Source organism: Diorhabda sublineata, chromosome 11 (assembly GCF_026230105.1).
Source record: "Diorhabda sublineata isolate icDioSubl1.1 chromosome 11, icDioSubl1.1, whole genome shotgun sequence".
Taxonomy (NCBI): domain Eukaryota; kingdom Metazoa; phylum Arthropoda; class Insecta; order Coleoptera; family Chrysomelidae; genus Diorhabda; species Diorhabda sublineata.
In genome coordinates, this window is record NC_079484.1 from 10,088,553 (window position 1) to 10,112,409 (window position 23,857).

Sequence of the window (23,857 nt, forward strand, 5' to 3'; positions counted from 1 at the left end):
TTCCGTATTGGTAATCAGACATAGATCTATTGTATCTATGTCTGATTCTGATCTATGTATAGTAATTTAATTTTTATATCAAGAATGATTCTTTAGATATTAGTTTTATTATAGCCAGAAGCGTCTTTTTTAGTTTTTTTTAGCAATTATTCATTCTAATAATTTTTTAGAAAAAAGTAAAAGGTCAAGTACAATCACTACCCATGACTTGAACGTATATGAGCAAATTTATTGCCCAATTTAAACTTTTCAATATATGCTAATTCTCTAATATCAATTACTAATAAACAGGTTACGTGCTTAGTAAGGTACGTTGAACTTAATAAAAGATTTTTGTTTTTTCACACAATTTCAAGGTAGCTTTTAATAATAATGAGAAAAAACAGTAGCGGTCAGATTTGATTTATGATCCGTTGGTGCTTTCAGATTGGTTTGATCTTTATTACCGTGAATTATAAAATATCGTAGAGAACCTATGTGAAATGTAATGAAGTGTAACGTAATTAGTGTAGCATTTATATAATCTTTTACCGCATAATTATTGTAATTTGAGTACCCAATTTTCAATATGGAGTTCGATATTATCATACCAGAAGCTTGGTAATATTTTTTAGGAATGACGGGGACACAGTCGCACGCCGATAATAAGTTAATGTAGTAGAAAATATAAAGAAATTGTAGATGGCTCCATCTATGTTGTTACCGATTGAACTATACAAGTGTTTCTGGGAACAGTTGGCTACACACTTTGGAAAATCCTTCTACCATGGTCTGGAACATCAAAATGTTGCAAAATTTTTCTGTATAGAAATGAATACCTAAAGTTTTCATCTGAGATACCCCAAAAAAGCAAGAAAAGATATAAAAATAAAACACAACAGGAGTTTACTTGGGATGTTTTAAATGGTGGAAGTCATTCATGACCATCAAAGATAAATACAATAAAACTTAACTACCATATATATATTTATATTATATTATTTGAATTTGTTAAGGATGAAGGAGAAAACGCAATTGTCACGATTTTCTATTGATCACGTATATCCTCGACTGCATCTTTTTGATTGAGCAGTCGAAAAAGATGATGTAAGTAGTGGTTTAATAATAAAATTGTAGGATTGGGAATCTTATTCGGGTATTTAACTGAATTAAGTTGAGATTTATTTTTAGGAACATTAATTCAAAATTTGAAAATCGTTTAACCTAGATTATGCAATCTTAATTATCACGGGTTTAATACTACGCATGGTTCCAACTAATTTTCTGATATTATTTTCTTCCTTTATAGTTCCTTCTTTTTATAGTTAGCCATTTTTGAATTTCAGATTTTTTAACCGCCATCTTCGCCATCTATAATTGCCTTGATTCCATTTTCATCGCCATTGATTCATACTGCTTAATACTTTTTCAGACGACGCCATTTGAAAGTTGTTCGTTCTGTATTCATTTACATACCGAAAGATACGTTTTGAGCGTTCAATGTAGTGAAAGTGACAGTTCCGTACTGCAAAACATTTTCGGGACGCTCTGGAGTAGACAAGTTTAACTTCCTTAAATGTGACTCTAGCCACATCAATATTGACAGTTGACAGATTCACTTCGATAATTTTGCATAACTTAAAATTTTTAATTTTCTGGAATTATTAGTTTTATCCGAAGTTTTGTCTAAATTAATGAATAACAATGAATGATGATGAAAAAGAAAATTAATAAATTAAAAATGACATTGCAAATATCATTAAGTACATTATATATATTTATAATAAATAAAATATTCATAAATTCTGAATTATTTATTTTCTTTCCTCAGTGTAATTGAAAGAGTTTGGATCTTATGCGTCGTCAAAAAAATGTTGTGTACGCCGCGGCTGAAATACTACTTTGTTAGACTCTTCTGTAGCTCACCTCTCTTCGTTCGTCTCGCAATTTTCAGATTGGTCCAACAAAGTACCACTTTCAGTCCTTGGCATACAAATAACTATTTCGAACCAATAACATTGGTAATAACTAACCTGTTTTGATTCAAGTAGCAATAAGACAATATCGACAAAACAATCTTCTGATTCTATTTGAAGAATGATGTTTAAGTAAACAGAAAAATTCTTTTGATTGGTCCTAAATAATAAATCTTCCAGTTGCACCTTATCTTTAAGAATCTGGTTTGCATATGTTCTCTTTTTCAAAACAAATATGTTTTTAGATTAGGTCCTTTTGGTATTTTGATAAAAGAAGACACTGTATATGATCCTACTAAAAGAAGTTTTCACTTCTTAAGAAAAATGCAACAGTTTGCGACAAGAAATGTTTTTATTGAGAAACTTATTGATGCATTGTGTTTCATTTTTAAATTATTTATACGGCCCGTTACCTGGGACTTATGAGTTAACTATATGATTCATTAAAAAAACGACTAGAAGCTATTACAACAAATGTCAAACATTAGCTTTTATTTGCTCTTCAATTATTGTCTTCATAAGTATATATATTCCGCTCTTCCAAAAGAGAAAAAATTAAAATACATTAGTGGCGAAATTTTGAAAACCACTAGGTACATGCAAATGAACCAAATTAACTTACTAACCGATTGATTTTTATTTTTTTTTTCAAACAATACTTCAAGAGCCTATTAACTAAAAAGAGACCAGAATTTAACGTAGATGAGAACACTATAATGAATACCATTTCATCTCCACTAAAAGTTAGTAAAAAAGAAATCAAGGACGTTTGTAAGTCCATGTAAAATCGAAAAACTCCCAGGACTAGATGATATCCCTGTCGAGCCGATTAAATCCGGAAGCGAGACACTATACGAACATATCAGAAAATTTTCCCAGGAATGTATAAGCGGCTCGAATATACCAAGGAAAAGGAAAATCTCCATAAAGTGTCAATCTACAAGAATGCCACAGAGAGCGATTATTGCGAGTGGTCAGTGCAATCAGCAGAAGGTTCGGCAAAATGGTGAAAACCAAAATCCAAAGAGAGTATAAGGCCCTTGAGACCTTATCTGCTGGTTTCAGAGCCAGCAGATCTACAGTAGATCACTTATATTGTGTTACACAAGTGATCGAAAAAAAGTTGCAATAGAACAAACAATCCATTTATTATATGTGGATCTATAGAAAGTATATATCAGTTTTAGTCAGTAAATTGTGGAAAACGCTAGAACAAACAAATATCATTGATGAGTTGATAAAAGTAGTCTAAAGAACATCCAAAAATAATAAAGAAAAATAGAGGATAGATTGATTAGATGAGAGGTCTAAAGCAAGGTATTACCTCTTGCCAACGCTATTCAATATCTACATGGAGTTGGGTCGCAGACGATCACACAGGATATGATGATTTAAGCTATATGACTTGAAAGATCATATGAGAGTACAAGAAATGGGGCTCGAAGTTAACGTAAAACAATTGAACGTATGTGCCACGGAGCAAAAGTGCAGAGCATCGACGAGGAGGAAGCAAATAAAACACAGCGAGGAATACAAGTAGCTAGCGATGAAAATAAAACAAAACAGAACATTCGATACAGCAATCAAATAAAGAAATATACAGGACAGAAAAGCTATATATTTGAATGAAAGATTATAGAACTAAACAAATCGAGAGAAAAATGTTTTATTGTCACAAAATGTTTACAATTTGTAGACAAAAGTTTGTAAAAATTAAAAAAAACAAAAATAACTGGATAAAGATACAAATAAAACAAAATTTCTATATACAGAAGAAAAACACAATGAAAAACAAAATGTTAGGTAATAATTAGTATATAAGTCCATAGCAAAATTAAATCAGTATGTAGCATGCCCTGAATTAAATATTATTATTATAATAGAGGTCGTTAAGAAAAAAGAAAGCACTTTCCAGCAAATATGCTCTCAAATTATTGCGGAATGCGGGAAAAAATGATATCGATTTGATTTCAATCGGCAAGTGATTCTGCATTGTTCTCTCATTGTGAAATATTGAGCCCTTAACTAATTCTAAGCTTGGAGTAGGTAGATAAAGGTCGTGTTCCGCGTTCCTAAGTGGATGTTTCTGAAATTGGAGAACCGTGCTAACCAATTAGGCGAACGAATAAGGAATGAAGAGTCAGAATTTTTAATCTTTTAAAGAGCTCCCTGCACTGAGCCCTGCTGTTTAGTCCGAGTAAATATCTAACAACTCCCTTTTGTAGTTTGATGATTCGCTCAAATTGAGTCGCACCATACGCACCCCAGTAGACTGTTAAGGAGATTGGATACTGATCTCATCGCAAAACAGGAAGAACAAGCCCTAAGAATTTTACAGATTCAACGAAGCCAATTTTGGTGTTATTTGATAAAAAACTTTGGTTTTAGAAACGATGGGAGAGAGAGAGAAGACTGAGCATTGGGGCACTCCACATTCTCTTGACTTGTAAGAAAATATCGTTGTATCAACCATTACAAGCTGACTTCTATTGGTAATCACAAAATCACAAAAAGTTGTTGCACTCCATTGATGGTTGTGTAGACTAGAGAGGATATTATATATATATATATATATATATATATATATATATATATATATATATATATATATTATATATTTTTTTTTAATTTAGATCACTCTATGAGGTCTTCTGGTCAGCGTCTTTTCAATCTTCTCTGATCCATTGGATCAGTTGTAAAGCTTGGATATTAGTGGATTTTGGTAATTTTCGTTGCGGTTTTTGTTTCTTAAAACTAATGTCTGAATAACCTCATTGATGGTTGGAATATCGAGGTCTGTGTGTAATATGTGATTGCATATAAACCATGGGGTATTAGCTATTATGCGAAGTATTTTAGATTGAAAAGTTTGTAGTATCTTGGTGTTAGATGGTTTACTGCAACCCTATAGCTTTATGCCATATGTCCATATTAGTTTTAGGATGATTTTGTACATAAGTATCTTATTTTCCATTGTTAACTGCGATCGTCTGCCGATTAGTCAGTAGCCTGTAATCGTAGTACTGCAACGAAAGCCTTAGAAAAATCACAATAAGTTGTTGCAGTGGACTGATGGTTGTTTAGGCTAGAGTAGACATTTTTTTTTAAATTCATATTTAAACAAAAATTACAAAAGCCTCTTTTTGACCAATCTTTCTAATGGGCGATAATTGGATGCTTGGCTCGAAAGCCAACAAACAAAGAATATATAATACGTTTCTTAGAAGTATTGTAATATAAGACAGCTAAATGTAACGACTCAAACATTCCACATAAAAAGATGCTAATGGGAACTAGATGGACTTCTGGACGACATCAGGAAAATCTGGGGAGGAGAGGTCAAGTAATAATAGAATAAGAAACACAATGGAAATCAAACATACATTATGGTCATAAGTATATAAAGAATGTTAAAGACTTCACAAGTAGTGTAAAATGTATACCTGACAAGACATAACTAAAAGAAATTCTAGCATCTTTTGTAGGAGATCAATTATAGCGGCGTTGTTCTGTAATCTAGATGCTTCACAATTACAGTGACTGAACAAATACATTTTTTTAAACTCTATTTTACCATTCAAGACATTAACATTCAACAATATATTCTCTTTGATAGTTCGAAAACTTTTAAGTTTATCCTTTAAATTTTTTTCAGTTATTTCCTGGGAAAATTTATGTTTTAAATTAAAAATCCGTCAAAAGAAAAGTGTATGAATATCTTTTCCGTTTGATAAAAAAAGTTATTCCGTTTTCTTAAAACAGAAGAAATATAAGAATCGAACAAGCTGGTGGAATATTAAAAATTACAAGTGCGTCTTGCTTTTAAGACTTTTAGGTCTGAGACTTAATTGAACAAAAGCAAGTTCTTTATAATAAATGCTTTTGAATTTCAAGATTTAGCGAGAGAATTCATACTAAGAGCAGTTTGTATTTTATGCTTGATTTACTCTTTCGGTATTTTGAGGCCGATTGAAATATTTCCATATCTTTTAAACAATTCTAATTTAGAAACTAAGTTTTGATAATTCTCAGATTACCCAATTAGCAGAACTTTCATTTTATTAGTGGTACTTGTTTTGAAGTTTTATAATTACGTAAAATAACTTTTTTGTCTATAACTGAAAAATCATCTATCTACAATGGGTCCTCAGATAGGTGGAAAAACTCTTGTAAGAGATAAAAAATTCTTACTTATAATCTCGTTAGATCTTGAATTGGTTCCAAAATTTTTTTCGAGTGCGAATTTTTTTAAAATACAAAATTGAAATAATTCACGGGGATCAATTCAACTCTGGGAGATTCGGTATAGTAAAAATAAATAAAAAATGGAATTTTTAACATATTAATAATAAATTAATATGGCTATGGAATGACCTTTTCTTTAGGTGTCTTCTTGCAGGTTTTAGAAGAGTTGTTTGAAGAAATAAAAGTTAAGATAGATAACATAATGAAGCATAGATATTCAGTCAAAATACCCAAGGACCCTTGCTTTATTCGCCGTTGACAAACAAAGAAGTAGAAATCGAATTGCAGAAACAGTTAGAATTTCCAGTTAATGTTACCATTAAATAACCTGTTAATATTAAAGTATCTGATTGCCTTGAACTGACAGGTACCGTTCGATTTCAATTTTTATATTTGGAGGTTTATCCCTGCTTCACAAAAACTAATTTCTAATATAAGAAATATCAAGTATGCATCGTAAATTTTTCAAAGAACTTATTTTTCTGTTGAAGTAACTCCCTTTTATGTGGCAAATATGCAGAATTTTTTTTGAGAGAATTTATTTAGAATCAATAAATATCAAATTTTGAAATCAGTTTTTCAATTTTAATAAAAAATTGAGTAAGTAAGTTCATTACTGCTGGCTCAATACTGATAAATATTATATATTATATATATATATATTAATTAATATCCGCCGCTGTAATATGGCGTTAAATTTATAGGAAAATATATCGATTGATGGTATAAATGGTCTATATAATAGTGCCGTTTTTTATGTAGAATCTCGGCTGCTTGCTACTGGAATAATGTAGTAGCACTTAGCCGCATACGACTAGGTGAATAAATGGTATACAAATAGAAGAACTTGAAGAAGAACTAACTATGAAGCATTATATGGAATGATTAGATTACGAAATAATACATAACGAAACCTTATATTTCAGTCATAAGTGATTTATCAAAAAAATAATAGATAAAAATAGTGCAAACACTCTTTTATGGTTTAACTGAATACTGAAAGTACTGCAAAAATGCTTTTATACTTAATCAAAGTGAAAAAAATTATAACATACACGAATAAAATGATTAATGAGGAATATAATTTCACTGCTCTGGGATGCTTTGTACGTCATGTTTTTTATTAAAAGTATCTCTGCATTTTATGAAAAAACCAGTAAAAAATTATAACGATTAATATTGAGCACTCTATGCTTTTAAAACCGTGACATTAATTTGCTCGCCAGTCATTCTATTCTCATAATCAAAAATTTTTTTTCACTTTTGATTTAACTGTGAAAGCGTGATTTTTTTTGTTTTTATGAAATAAATTCCGTTTAGGGTATAGAGGGTATACAAATATTGACATTTACAATATTTAATAACTTTATTGTAAACAATTTCGTCCATTTCTTCTTCACTTCGTTCTATGTCAGCTTTTATTTCTTCAAAACATTTTTATCACAGTGACCCATGTTTCTTTTGGTCTTATTTTGTTTCTTTGTTGTTGTCCTCCAGCTTGCCAAACTTTTTTTACATATCTTGAATCGACCGTCCTCTGCAAATGTTCCTACCAACTCAACTACCTCCTTACAATGAATTCGGTGACTGGTATTACTGGCAGTTCTCCTCTAATACTATCATTTCTAACTCCATCTTTTTTGTCACCTCTTCTACACTTAATAACTTAATTGTATGCAATTTTCGTTTGTTCCTCACTTCGTTTCATGTCAGCTTTTTCTTCTAAAAAAGTTTTCTTATTAAGGCGTCCCATGTTTCTTTTGCTCTTCCTCTGTTTTTTTTGTTGTTCTATGGCTTGCCAAACTTTTCTTACTTGGCTTGAATTGCAAATTCTTCGTAAATGTTTATACCAGGTCGACTGTCTCCTTACAATGAATTCGGTGACTGATATTACTTGCAGCTCTAATACTGTCATTTATAATTATATTCTTTCTTTTAATTTTCTCTACTCTTCTCAAATATTTAGTAATTATCTATTTTGTGAAGTCATTATGAAAATATCCTTCTTTATCATCAACGTAAATTTTATAACAATTCTTCTACGTTATATTTACTATACTATTTTGTACAACGTAAGCCGTTAAAATTTCCAATAATGCACTGATTCATTGCTACATTCATACCGTACCCTTCGTTTTTACCAACGTCAATCTGGAAGGTTTTTGAACTAATATTTATCCTATTCAACTAAACACGTTCTCGGCTTGTCTCATAACCTTTACCATCCATAATTGTTTTCTATTGATATCGACTTATTTACTATGGAAAATGAAATTATAGCAAAATTTTTTATTGTCCACTTTATATTTAATAAGGTATTATCAGTTATAATATCACATGAGCTTCGAAAATAATCGATTTTTTGTAATTGCTCGAACGTTATTTGAAGATAAGCTGAATCTAGGTATTGTCAAATTGCTTATAGCAGAGGAGCAATTGGAATTTTTAGTTATTTTTAACTTCTTTATTTCAATACCGGGCTTCGATGTTGGTTGGTACTTACTGGACCATTTTTGTACCAAATTCCCATCTTCTTCCAATCTGAAGCTAGGAACAATCGATTAGTTTTGATATTCAGTATTCCTTTGCTCAACATTTTCTGTAGTAGGCACCCTGGACACTTGTTCTTACATTCTTTGTTTGATATAAACCTTTTAGATGTAGCAGTTTTGGAGAATATGATGATGTATTCAATGCGGCTTGTAATTCACCATAAAGTTGACTTTGTTTGACAAAAAATTACTAGAAATTGAGTCGAACTTTTTTCCAAGCTACCCAGAGAGTTTTTATAATAATTACCCATAATCTTGCTGATCAATTGAGATGCAAAATTGGATTTTATTTGCTCCGGGAGCTGGAAGTGATTGGTGCTATCGTCATCTCAAAAACTATTTTCCCATAAAAGTGTTGAAAATACTTCATTTCCAAAGCTACGTAGGAAAAATCGTTTAATCGTTTCCACAACTCCTTATAATCGTTACTATTAGCTCGCTTCGTATTAAAAGCTCAGTCTTTAAGAATACCTGCCAAGTGTTGGTTTGAAATCTCCTCAAGAAAATCATATTTTTGATCTTCACAGACTGCTGAAAATGCTTCAGAAACACTTATGTGCGTTTTCAACATGTTCTTAGGGGTTAAATATCCAATTTCTTCGCTTATTTATAAACTTGAATCTATTCCAAAGCGATTCATTGCTATTTTCAACTATTTTTTGATTTTTTGAGAAACTTCAAAAGATGGTCACTTTCATAACAAACATTATTGGATCCATTAAAAAATCTATTTAATCATTAAACCACGTTACCGAGCGTTTAATCGTTGATTTGTATGAAGTAACTATGATCAAATCGGAATTTGTACTGGTTATAAAAATTAATTCAATATCTGTCAGGATTATAGCCAGATTTTTCTTGTTATTATCGTATTATATATTTAATTTAAAACAAATGGAGGATGTGAAATGAAATTATTAATTTTCAAATTCCTTAATAATTTCCTGAAACTTCGGTTCATTACCTAAACGTTTTCGGAATTCACCAAAAACATAATTGAAAAGGAAAATAAATTGTTTCTCTCCGTGACACAGAAGTATAGGGTCTTAAGATCCGCCTCTGAACTGAATTACAATAAATATATATATACAATGTTCCATTCCAGGTAAAATTCCGTGAAGGTATAAAGAAGGTATTTCAAGGGCACACACTACACACAAAAACAACTTCTGATGCTTTCATTCAAAAGGGCAGAAAAATGGACCTAAAATAGTTTGTGGAAATTATTGAACGTGACACATAAATAGATAATTAACCAATCCTATCCTGTTAAGAGGCATTGAAGCGTTTGTTTGACGAGTACACAAGAAAAAAGTTTAAGTGTTGAATAAATAATATAAAACAAGTAGTTGTGCTTAAGTTTGCGAGGTGCAGCTACTTTTTAAATAAAACATTTATTTAAATTAAACATTTATCACTATCACTTATGTAATGACGAAGGCATGTAAGACTTGATAGTATACATATATCAAAAAAAGCATTTGACTGGAGATAGAGGTTACATTGAATGGACATGAACTGGTTCCATGATAAATATTATTGAAACTACAGTGCGAGCTAAGGAATAAAGAGAGGAGAATAATCATTTGAAATCATAGTGATAAAATATCGGCAAAAATTATAAAAGGTACTAGCTTTTACTCGCGGCCTCGCTCGCATTAAAACCATTATAGTATCAGATATACTATACAATAGAGATAAATAATTTGATAGCTACATTTTATTGCTTGGCTGGGATGACCAATTGTCAAAAATTACAACATACCATGAAGTTTCAAAAACTTAAAACTTTATTAAAATATAACAACGAACGTTAAAACATATATCTCTTAACAAAAATAAATAACATTGAATTTTAACAATTTCATATAAATGCAGAGTATTAATCTAAGATATTTTTGTAAACTATGTTATAGGTTTTTTAGACGACACCATTTGAAAGTTGTTCGTTCTGTATTCATTTACATACCGAAAGGTGCGTTTTGAGTGTTCCATATAGTGAAAGTGACAGTTCCGTACTGCAAAACACTTTCGGGACGCTCTGGAGTATACAACTTTAACTTCCTTAAATGTGACTCTAGCCACTTCAATGTTGACAGTTGACAGATTCACTTCGATGATTTTGCATAACTTAAAATTTTTAATTTTCTGAAATTATTTGTTTTATTCGAAGTTTGGTCTAAACTAATGGATAACAATGAATGATGATGACAAAGAAAACATCAGTGATGAAGAGTTACTCGAATCCACGCTACCTGATCTCACCGAAGAAAGCAATGCGGCCGGTGTTAATTTGTTGTTGTGAAGTGGTTTCACCAGAAAAAGGTGAAAACCCCAACGAAAAATGATACCTAACCTCAAAAATTTAAATAGTTTTATTCGCGAAAATTACGAAGAGGGCGACAACTGTTAATTTTCTTCCAAGCTTCAATAGAGGTGAACAACAAAACCAGAATACCAACAAATTGTATTGTTCTATAAACAATACAAAGTATTATTTGAAATTTTAGTCTGAATAGTAAAATAATATACCTGTTTAAAGTGCTTTTCTGATAGAAAACCAACCATACATCCATAAGATGCATTTCGAAATCAATAAAAACGTGGTAAAAGTTATAGTGTCACAAATATTCTATTCTAATTGCCTAAAAACTCTTGTGCCCCTTTTGGGTAGTTTTATGTCTATACGCAAGTTTCTTCCTCCCGTTCTTACATGAACAAATACATTTCCAGTATTTAACTACATCATTCAGATTAATTGTTATCTCATGACGCTGGGAAGTTAGACCTGACTTCTCTAGACCATGATATATAAGAATCTATTGATATCCAGTTAGCCTAGACCAGTTCCATGCATAAACAATATTGCGTTACCATAGCAACGAACAATAACTTATTAGAAGTGTCAGTGTAAATTTTGACGTCAAAAAAGTAAACCAGAGTTACGCAATAAATTAAAAGAAAAAATATGTCCACCGGAATTGTGAAAATCGAAAAATTGGAGTATCGAGCAATCATCAAGTACCTGTATTTAAAAGGGTTAAGAGGTAAGCAGATTTACGAAGATATGCTTATTACTACCCTTTGTGATCAATGTTCTTCGTATGCGACCGTGAAAAATTGGACTGCAAGCTTCAAAAGAGGTAAATTTTCCATTGCAGATGATGAGCGATCGGAAATTAGTCCCCGAAAATATCGATGCATTACATGACTTTATCAGACCGTCGAATTGGGCTTAAAAGGATATCTGAAGCACTGAATATTTCATACGAACGCGTTCATGTTCACGACAATTTGGACATGAGAAAAATTGCTGCAAAACGGATCCCCAAATGTTTGAATGTTGACCAAAAGCGTGCAAGAGTAGAAGCATCGCGTTCGATCTGTGCTCGATTTGAAAATGACTTCTTAAACCGAATTGTTACTATAGATGAGACTTGGGTACATTTCTACAATCCAGAAACAAAGCAACAATCGATGGAAGGCGACTCTCTGGTTCTCCAAGACCTAAGTAGTTTCGTATCCAAAAATCTGCTGAAAAAATTCTTGTTTGATTTTTTCGGATTGCCATGGAGTAATCATGATTGATTTTTTGGATAAGGGTAGAACAATAACTGGAGATTACTATTCGACATTACTGACCACTCTACGGGAAAAAATTAAAGAAAAAAGACGCGGAAAATTACTAGAACACCCCCCATATTCACCAGATTTGGTTCTGTGTACAAAATTTCATGATGACCGGTTAAGTAGTTTTCGCGTGAAAGCGTAACAAACGTACATTCACATTTATAATATTAGTAAGGATTTAGTCCAGGGTAGAAGCCTTTAAAAATGATAAAAAGTTAAAAAAATGATAGTAGGATGAATCTTTTGAAAAAAGAGAAGAATATAGTGAAACTGGAAGGAAAAATGATTTACCGGTGATCTGAGGTTTGGAAGGAGAAGGGTTGGTGAGTTCTTAAGGGTTATTTCGGTGTCTGGCAAAACTACAAGTCCTAAAGGAAAAAAAATATAGACCAAAGTTGGAGGTAATAAGAAGATCTACAAATTTTGTATATACACTTTTTCACATAACCTCAAAATTTATTTGAAAAATTGAATCAACCAAGATTTAGGTTTTTATTTTTATCCTTTACAAAAAAAAATTTCCACGAAATTTGTTGAAACATTAGCTTTTACATACACCAAAATTCTATTTATTTTTTCACCTTATTTTGACTAAAAATTGACTGAAAATCCACCCTAATTTTCAATCTAAAATTCTCCTGTCAAAATATAAGCTTGTTGGAAAAAGTTTATTAGTTTTTTGTTCGTTCAAATCTCTATTTTCTGATGGCGTGAAAAAATATCACCAAGGTAAATTTTCTCAGAAAAGGCTAAAAAACAATCACATCGGAAATTTTTTTAATCTTCATTTACAATTTTTAGAAATTTTGGACTCTATTTATGCTTATCAGCAACACGGAATCTCACATTTTTCGTGTAAAATTTTAATAAATAACTAAAAATTGTACGAATGAAAATTTTCGGATGCGATTTTTTTTTTTTCGTTTTATCTGCCTCTTTTGAGAAAAATTACTATAGTGATGGTAATATTGTATTACAACATCGGAAAGAAGAGATATCAAAGAACGAAAAACTAACGGACTGGTTGAAAAAAGCTGATATTTTCCGGGGAGTATTTTTGATTGAAAATTAGGGTACTTTTTCAATATTAAGCCTAAATAAAGGTGAAAAATAAATATTTAAAATTAAAGAACTACAGTGTATTTGGGACATAAGAAGGTAAGTTTTCACAAAATTTCGAGTGAAAAAATGAAAAATAAAAACTTTTTTTTTTAATTTTTGACATAAATTTTGTGGTTATTTGAAGAGCTCTAGATCTTTTTATTACCTACAACTTTGCTCACTAATTTTTTTCTATAGTATTTCTAGTTTTATCGGAAATCGGTATAAGCCGATTTTAACCCATAAACACTCACCCCCTTCCCCTTCCCGACCAAAGTTCGCCCGTAAATTATTTTTTCTTCCATTTTTATCATATTCTTCTCATGTTCCCATGGGATTCATCCAACTATTATTTTTTTTTTGGTTTCAAAACTTATCGATATAATTTTGTTTAAAGTTAGTTTAGTCTGGAAATTTTGCTCTAGTTGACTAATTAACAATATGTATCCCTTACATTACGCCCACAAAGAGCGATTGTCGTCGTAGTTCGACGCTAATCCACATTTGTCAATTTTCAATTGTGCTCTCCACTTGGAAGAAAATTGTTTGTAAAGATTAGAGTATGTTTGTGTTTATAATACAACTTGTGCAGGAATTGAAACTATACTATTATCTTTCGGTTCCATATATTAAGTGAATTTTATTCCGAAATTGTGTTCAGTAATGTAACTACACTTTTGGTTAAATGTTTCTGTAAATAAACAGAATTTACGATTTTGGAGCGAAGAGAACCCACGAGATATTGCTCAGACATCATTACACCCATAAAAACGAACCGTTTGTTATTTTGTGAGATGGTTGCAAAATATTTGAAAATGCTTGCTGACGATCAAAAAGTTATAATGAATAGATATGAAGTTATGATTATAACTTTTTATGTCTCAGTTAGAAGACAGAGATGTGGTTTCAATTGGATAGCACCGCATACCCCACGGTGCTCGAAATGAATCAGTTAATTGGTTAGATCATTTACTGAGAAATTGTAAGTCATATGTTTATTAAAATGAACCTGAAAATTCTTGAGCACTGGGAATCACTAGACGCATAAATGCCGCAACAACCTGCAGGTTGTGTGATTATTGGATCTCTAGATTACTTCTTGTACACGTCAGGTTATTGGGGTCAAAACTTGAAATAATATCTAAGCGTTTCAATTGGAAAAAAATCGTTGATGTTAAAAGAGAAAATGAGTTTAATTTCATTGACTCTAAAAAGCACCCACTACGGGAAAAAGCACTTAACTTCACAATGCTGTTTCAAGTAAGTAATTCTCACCTTTTATCACCAATTGTTATTGTTTCATCCATTTAATTTTAACGTTGAAAGGACGTACCTGAAACAAAAAATAATATTCTCTAAATTATGTTTTAATATATTATTGTTATGTTTCACATTTTTATATAATTTTTACTCCAGCTGAATCGACCATCACTCCACTGAGTAACAACTTTTTATAATTTTTCTAAGACGTTTTGATTTGATTAATCATAATATCTTAATTAATAAGTTGCAGAGGTATACCTCTAGCATTTTTAAATTATAGATTACCAACAGAAGTCAGTTTGTGAGGTTTAATATAACGATGTTTTCTTGGAAGCCAATAGAATGTGGAGTGCCTCAGGGCTCAGTACTAGGCCATATTTTCTCTTGGATACTACTAATCTCAAGGCACTTCATAGAACCATATCTAATCACCCTTAAATCATGGTATGAATCTAATCCCCTGTGTCCCAACGTTTCTAAAACTTAAGTTTTATCATATAAACAAGCCTTTTGTATCAAATGACAATATTATTGACGTCGTTGGATCTGCAAATTTGAAATGGGAGCTACATATAACCACTTTATCTAAAAAATAAGGACTACCTGTTTTGCGCTAAAATCAGTTTCCAATGAACTAAACTTATCCACCTCACAACATTTTATTATGCCCTTATTGAGTCGCATCTCCGAAATGACCTTCCCTTCTAGGGTTCGTGTGGTGTGACTCAATTTGAGCGAATCTTCAAACTACAAGAAAGAGCTATTAGATATTTATTCGGACTAAACAGCAGGGCTTAACATATTGACTCTTCCATATTCATCTTTGAATCCGTTTGCCTAATTCGTAAGCACGTTTCGCCAATTTTAGAAAGATGATTCCACAGCTATCCGCTTAGTAAAGCGAAGCACAACCTTTATCTACTCGTTCAGAATTAGTTGGTGGCTCTATATTCTCCAAAGAAAAAAATGCACAGTCATTTGCCAATTGATATTAAATCTATTACACCTTTTCCCGCATTTCTCAATAATGTGAAGGCATATTTACTGGAAAGAGACTTCTGATAAATGAACGACTTTCATTATTTTACTAATATTTAATTAGGACCATGCTATGCACTGATTCAATGTTGTTATTGCTTTTTAAACAAAATATTAACTATTTTTAGATTTTTTTTTCTGTAGGAGGGGAAATCCTCATGGACACCCGACAGTCATCCTCCGTCCTCTTGGTTTCATAATGTCGGGTAGTGTCAGACTCTTACTGACTAAAACCCCCCCTGTGCTCTCGCTCTTTGCAATGGTATCCACTCTCGCATTGCTTCATTGCAAAGGCTGTCTTTCACTGTGGTCTAATTTCTACTTTCTCTTTCTTTGGTCTCTATTATAGCACGTATCGCTTCATAGGTGTACTTCCAGGACTCTTCTGACTCTAACAAACATTCAATCATGGTGCCGATGTTGAAAATTCTTCCACATTTCTGGGTAACTATTTTTAGATTGACGTATAGTAAGTTTCATTATCTAATTAATTTAATTATGACACTATATATTTTAGTTATTCATTGTCGTATTCTTGTGTACACTTTTTATTTATGTCTCTATTTCGTTATGTGTGTGTTTGTTTCTTAGTTCTTTATAAGCTTTTGTCTTCAAATTGTGAATATTCTGACAATAAAGTATTTCTCTCTCTCTCTCTCTCTCTCCTCTATCTGTATTTGGCTGTTGCTTTCGCTGGCACATCCCCATAGTGGAATCCCGTGGGTCCTGGTTCAGGATTTGTTTCTACACACTGTCACAACTGAAGGTAAACTCGCTCTCTGAAGACCATAACTTGATTGTGTCGAAATACGCATTAGACAGTGTAGTTGTGAGTGCTGGTGTGGTAGTAGCAGTAAACAAGTTGAATATCACCAACGGTTCCAGAAATTCCAATAACAATTATGTATTTTTTTTTGCTGTCTTTAATTTAGTATAAATTCGAAGAATCTCACTAAATTTGGCGATCATGTACAAAAATATAAAAATTAACGACCTAACCAAGAAATTTTTATAATTACAGAAGCACGTAAATAAAATTTTATTGAGTTTTGACTTTGCCTAAGAAATATTTTCCCTTTTCCAAGACGCTTTCAACTCTTGTATGGCCCTAGGGGTAGAAACAACGTATTTTTTTAGAACATCCGAAAGATTATTTCAGCATCAAACTACCTACGATACTGACATTGGCATTAACCTTCTCCCTTCCACTTTAACCACCTCTTATTCTCAAATAGGACATGAGTGTAGATCATAAAGAAGGTATTCACACTCTGTTGAAAATTCTCAACTAATTTGAAGTATAAAACTTCTTAAAAATGAAACGAAACGCCTATGGTTTGCTAATATGTCTTCTTTTCCATCACATTAGAAGTAAATTAAAACAAATTTTTTAAAAACAATGCGACAAATAATTGTTATTTGCCGAAAATTAATTAAATTAGAAGTTATGATACCGAAAAACATTTTCAAATTATATTGTTTTAATGGGAACTGTGAAATTACGTCGAACATTTCAAAACTTTCCAGGATTGTATCCATGCCATATTTTTAATTTTTCAAACGGAGCCGTCTGGTTTTATGAATTTCATTCTTTATATAATTTACCAATAACGCATTGACTCGGAAGAATAAAGCGGCTATTTCCAAATCATTGCCTAGGAAATCGTTAATGAATATTGCCTTGTAGCTCTACTGTGTTGGATGAGTGAGGTGATCATATTTTATTTTCCGTTTTAATAATATCTGTGGAGTCAGGATTAATTATGTCCAAAGTAAACGACAAAAAAAATTATCCCGGAATACGATATCTATAAACTCCTTTTCAAATATTTGATTTAAGGGGATTTTGGGTATGTGTTCACCGAAATACTCTAGGACTTTCGTCAACTGGGTATAAATTTTTGGTATTATTTACAAGAAAAAAACATATTGTATATAAATTTTACATTATCTATTTTCACAGTCGCACTTCACTAAACCATAATCATTTATCTGAATCATCTTTTCATTTAACGACATTTATAGTTTGCAAACAACTAGGTTTTTCAGCCAATTTTTAAATATAGCTATGTCACTTCATTCTCAATACTATTTATATTTTTTTTAGTTTTTTTTGCAAAATGTTTGCATTAGGATTAGTATGAGACGAGTGATTAAGTTGCTTGTCTCCAAACAAATTCGCTGCAGTTCTTACACAGGTTTCGTTTAAAAAAAATATTGAAATAATCGCAACTCGTTCTGTAATAGAATTAACCACTTCTAAGAAGTATTCCTAGTTAATGGTTAGGTTAGTGGCGCTCACAAACCGTTGCGCACAAAGGTACCCAGAGAGATATGTCAAGCCCCACTCAAAATTATGAAAGGCCGACGCCTTTTAAAAAGTTAACCAGGCATCTTAGCTAAAATCTTCTGTCACTAGGCGGGCTCAAGTGTTTGAATCACACTGTTTAACCAGTCACCAGTTAAATTACCAAGAGAGACAGAACGCTCATCTATGTGTCTAATCTTAACTCATGCTAGGTGTTTCCATCCAAATCCGCAGATTTTTTTACAAGCCGGATATTTAGAGATGCTAAAGCTACGCCAGTAATGAGATCTGGACCTCATTGGTGATTTTACTGATCCCAATCTGGCACGTGGATTATCTTCGTCGTTCTTTTTGTTGCCTGAGTAGCTCGACACCAAAACAAGATGGTACTGGCAACAATCACTCACCAGTTCTTGCAGGGTATTTTTGTTTAAGCCTAGAGCACAGAGAAAAGATAATAGCATGATTCCCAAGCGAGAAACATTCGCTTATTTTGAAAAATACTTATCAGAAGCTTGCTCTGGCTAAGCTATTTATTCTGAAGCCATCTGGGTACCAAGAAGCCCCAGTATTTAGTATTGTTTAGTAACGGTCGCAGGAGCCATTAGGTCTCAACAAAAATATTCATCTGTAGACTGCGTTCAAATTTTCATGTAACGGCAGCATGCAAATTAATTCAAAATATACGAAAAAATATATCATACACAATTAAATGCTTTTCTGATCATGTATCACGAATAATATACTCCCTATTAGAATATAAGGGGTTGGCAAAACGGAAGGAAAGTGGATGACAAAATACTGATTCGGCATTTCCTAAACATCTTATTAATACTGCCTAGTATAGAAGCGGGTTGGTTTTATAAATTGTTTTTTAAATAACTAACAAGATAAAATCCGAGGATACTGAATCAGAAAATTTAGCAGACTATTCAATAAAAACTTTCCTTCCAGTCCATTGCCTTTTAGCTCTATTGTGCTTGGAAGAAAAAATCATTTTTATTATCATTTGTGAGATCAGGACTGTGTTCTGAACTTTGGACACAATTATACAAAAAAACCATACCAATGAATTTCTTCTACAATATGTCTGTATTCCGTGGCCCATTGGATATATTTTAGATTTTGAACTAGTAAAAGAACTCAAAATCCGAGACTATTTTTCTTACTATCAATTTAACTCTATACACCTATACCCAGAAAATAATGAAAATCACGAGTTATACTGTTTATTGAATAAAGTTAAGCTATGATATACATGGCTATTGAGAGATTGATTGTCTATTAAAAAGATAAGAACTAAAATTTTATTGATGATTGTACCTGTGAAAAGATACGTCACTGTTTCTGTGCGTATATATTGAATATTGGTGATTTACTTGTTAGCCTTGTGGCTGGTACATTAATGTAGATATTGTTCGAAATTGCGGCGGAATCAATCTCATACTTTAATTGATTTATTAAAAATTTATTCCACAACATGACGTATGAAAAGAATCTTTGCTTATACCTACATTGAGTTTAATGGTATAGTGAAATACATGAAATGAACTTATTCATTTAATACTTCCTAGAAAATGGCGAGCAAAAAATGTTTGCTGGTTATTACCAAGACAGTGCTCTGTTGTTAACTTCATAGTTTAGTTGAAACATGTTGAAACACTATACAAATGGTACAACTTTGTAATGAAGCAAAAAATGAAAAACCATAAAAAATTATTCGTTTCAATACAAAGAATTTTCTTTATCAAATAACACCATCATTGACGTCGTTGAATTTGTAAAATTCTAGAGCTCGTTATTGACAGTTTCTTGAAATGAGAGTTACATATTGCCGCCTTATGTAAAAAATTAAGTTCCTCCTGTTTCCCGCTGAGGTCAGTCTCCAAAGAACTGAACTTATCCACATCCTTAACAGTTTATTATGTCATTACTACATCGCATCTCTGATATGTCCTTCCCTTCTGGGGTACGTGAGCGACTCAATTTGAGTGAACCTTTAAACTACAAAAGAGAGTTGTTAGATATTTATTCGGATTAAATAGCAGGTCTCACTGCAGGGACTTCCTTAAAAGATTAAAAATTCTGACCCTTCCTTATTTATCTTTGAATCCGTTTGCCTAATTAGTAAACACGTTTCTCAAACTTCAGAAAGATCGTTGCACGGCTATCCATTAAGGAATGCGGAGGACGACCTTCACCTACCTACTCCACGTTCAAAATTAGTTAAGGGCTCAATAGTTTACAGTGTAAAAAAATGCACAATCACTTGCCAATAGAAATCAAATCGATATCATCTTTTCCCTCATTCCTCAATAATTTGAGGGTATATTAACTGAAAAGTGCATTCTACTCTGTAAATGACTTCTATTCTAATAATAATCAATTCCGGGCATGCTGCATACTGATTTAATTTTGTTATGGACTTATATACTAATTATTATCTATAACTATTACCTGAATTTTTGTTATTCAATGTGGTTTTCTTATGTATATTAAAATTTTGATTTATTGTATCTTTATTTAGTTCTTTTTATGTTTATTAATATATTTTACAAGCTTTGGTCTACAATTTGTAACAATTTTTTGACATAAAGCGCGACTTTCATCGGCGGTTGACAGCACTTTCGCTACATTGATCATGTTGTTCATTACTCTCCTTTTTTCTGTGTCATCTGTCAAAATTTCATATAAATCTGGAAGGTAGATTAAAATACCTAAGATAACTAATAAAGTCAATATTTCAACTAAACGGGTTTGGAAATTTTTGTATGAAAGTGCTTACTCGCATTAAAAATTCGAAAGATTGTTTATATATCTTCAACCGCAATTTAAATTATTGTTTCCGTCAATATGTCACAGAAACTTGGTTACACCATTAAACCCCAAAAGCAAAAATATAGTCAAAATAATGGACTTCAAACGAAAAACGTGGTTCCAAGAAAGCAAAAGCCGTTTTTTAATCGGTAATAGCCAAAGTGTTTTGGTATTACAAAGTTATAATCTTTATTGATTATTTGGTAAATGAAATTTCGATAGTTGTAAATAATTATGTTGATTTGCTGATACTTTTTGATGCCGAAGAACAAACGACTGAATTGGTTGAAGAAAACAGTTTTATTTTATTTTATTGCACTATTCACCTTCTTATGATTACTTTATGTTTTCAAACTCATAAAAATGACAAGAAGCGATTTCAAATAAATAAAGAGGTGTTACATAACAAAACTAAAAATTCCCTGATCTAAGTGTGTATTAGCTGTCCTTGGGATACATCATTTTCTTTATCTTCATACTAAATTTAAACATCATATTACTTTAGGATGTCCATAGTAATAATCGTTAATTTGTATTTTTCTTAATTTTTTCAGTTATTTCAATCTAAAAAAATGTCGAAAGAAAAGTCTGCCTTTGATTTTACTTTTTAGAAACAAATGATTTTGAAGATATTTGGTAGATACAGATTTATCAAAAACTGAGTAAAAGTAAAACGCATTTAGAAGAAAAAGAAATTTAGTGGGTATTGACTTATTGTGTGGGCATCACATCATTATACAAAAAATTATCCAATCCTTTTATAGTGTCATCATATATTCTCGATAGATACAAGTTGTAACAGCAAGTACCTGCCAGGAGAGCCTCTTCCTCTCACCTAAAGATATTCTGCGTCAATAAAAGTGAAGGTTATTGACAAAACAAAACGTATTAAGTGCGTATTGGGAGAACAAAAAGCTGACACAATAAACACAACTATAATTCAACTATAACTTCTTGCTAATTATCCTACTGGCCAAAAAAATATATGTATGAATGAATTTAATTGAACTTATCAGCAAGCAGAGTAATCGTATATTGTGGTATTATTATAGTTTTTTTTCTGTCTTAGATACAACTGCCGTTGATGTCTTGTGGGTTACCGATTCACCAACATCCCAAGTAGTACAATTAGTTTTATTAACAAAAAATAGTCGTTTATATAACAATTTTTGGCAGCTAAATAGTGCACAAAATTGTTAGGAATATCTACGTTTATACATTATTCAATCAGCTCTTGTTCATCTCTTGAATTACCGTAGGAAGTGCTACTTATTCTAAAGTTGTATTAAGTATAGTATTTTATTCTCTGAATGAATTTAGAGTGGGCGCTAGATGGAGTTGAGTATGCAAAATGTGAGGACCGTATTCGGTGTATGGTTTTGAACTCAGAAAAGCATGCATATTATGATTATGAATGTTGCCAGGAGTCCCCACCCCCTTAGATATCTAGAAAATGGACTGAATACAAGCTTGGTATGATTATAACGATTGTTTTAGTGGCAATACCCAATTGATTTTTATGATTAAAGTAGAAAAAAAAGGAAAATTAAAAATAAAAGCAATAGTTATTGAGAAAAAAATCATTTTATTCAAAAAAGAAAATATAATCAAAGAGAAAAATAAAATTATCAATCTCTTTATTGTGACATTCGTTATTTACGCATTTGTATAGAGAAATACAATCAATTTGTAATATCACGGTTGAATCAATAATTTGGGCAGTGAATGCTTGGTTTTTTGTTGTAGATACGAATCACCATCCTTCCTTTCATAGCCTAAGAAAGTGTAATCAATAGGTTGTAGTTGAGTTTGGTCAGCATTCACCCATACATATGTTTGTGCTGAATCTCTCAATAGTACATGTAGAGAACTGATGTGCAAATAACTTGATATATTAAAGCCAAAGCTGATATTTTGGGAAATTACCTTGTTCATCAGCCATTAATTTTTGTTGAAAAAGGATAGATGCAAATGTTTTCAAATTGTTTTAGTTGTTCGACACATAGGTATGGATGTACCAAATGCTTCAGAGCTTCTTGTACAAAAACCAACGATGTAGCTTTTGAAGCATTTTTTTTCGAGCCAAATCTGCTAGTCAAATCGCAACCACTCAGAGCGTGTAATGTTGGCAAAATACCACAAATATTTTCTCCAAGGGATTGAGCAGCCAAATGACATCCTGAAAAATAAACCTAAAACAGCCTAGACGTGAAAGTTGATCCAGAAGTAAATTCCGAGAATGAAAACATCTCTATGAGCGTTAATGATTATGATATGGCCAAGTTTGATTCTCACTGTGTGAAATATGTGACAAAACATTGGAATTCAACTCAGGTAGTTTAAAAAATTGAAAATCTCGTAATTTGAAACATTTTGTTGGATGATCAATTCCTCTACACTTATATTACTCGCAATCTGCACTTATTTATACATATTTAGGGGCAACACTACATAGAAATCGAACAAGCTGTAACTTATTTTCAGATACATAAGAAGAAGTTATTGGTGTGATCATTTCAATTATCAAATTTCTCATCGTTTGACTTTAATTTCGTGAAGTTGATTTCAAGTATTTGATTGAAATATAATCACATCTGCCAAATATAGTTTTATATTTGGTAAAGATTATGAGAGTTCTATCAAAAAATGATTCAGCAAAATCACCAAATGTGTTGAAATTTTTTAATTGACCCGATGAACCAGTACCATACCATTAACAATGTAAATTTTTAAAATAAGTAATAAACCATTTTGTCAAAACTGTTATCTAATTGTTTAGCTACTTGAACATTGTAGTTTGTTGAATTTGTTTGTTCATCCAGTGGTATATCTATTGCCCATAAACTTATTTACATACTTACCAATAAGCTAGGATTTCATATTGCGATTTTCTACAATTGCGTTTTCTATTTCAGTAAGTTCAGTTAGTCACTTGGCCAAAAATGACA

General features: G+C 31.6%; 1 protein-coding gene across 6 annotated transcripts in view; it reads right to left on the reverse strand.

Annotated features, from left to right (window-relative positions):
* Window positions 1-23,857, reverse strand: part of LOC130450265 (brain tumor protein) — a 421,334-nt gene that overhangs the window by 178,857 nt on the left and 218,620 nt on the right. For 3 of the 6 annotated variants that reach the window (XM_056788580.1, XM_056788573.1, XM_056788569.1), the window contains exon 3: window positions 14,759-14,816. The exons of the other annotated variants lie outside the window; for them this stretch is intronic. The gene's annotated coding sequence lies outside the window, so the exon portion shown is untranslated. The remainder of the gene's footprint in view (window positions 1-14,758; window positions 14,817-23,857) is intronic. 6 annotated transcript variants of the gene reach the window in all.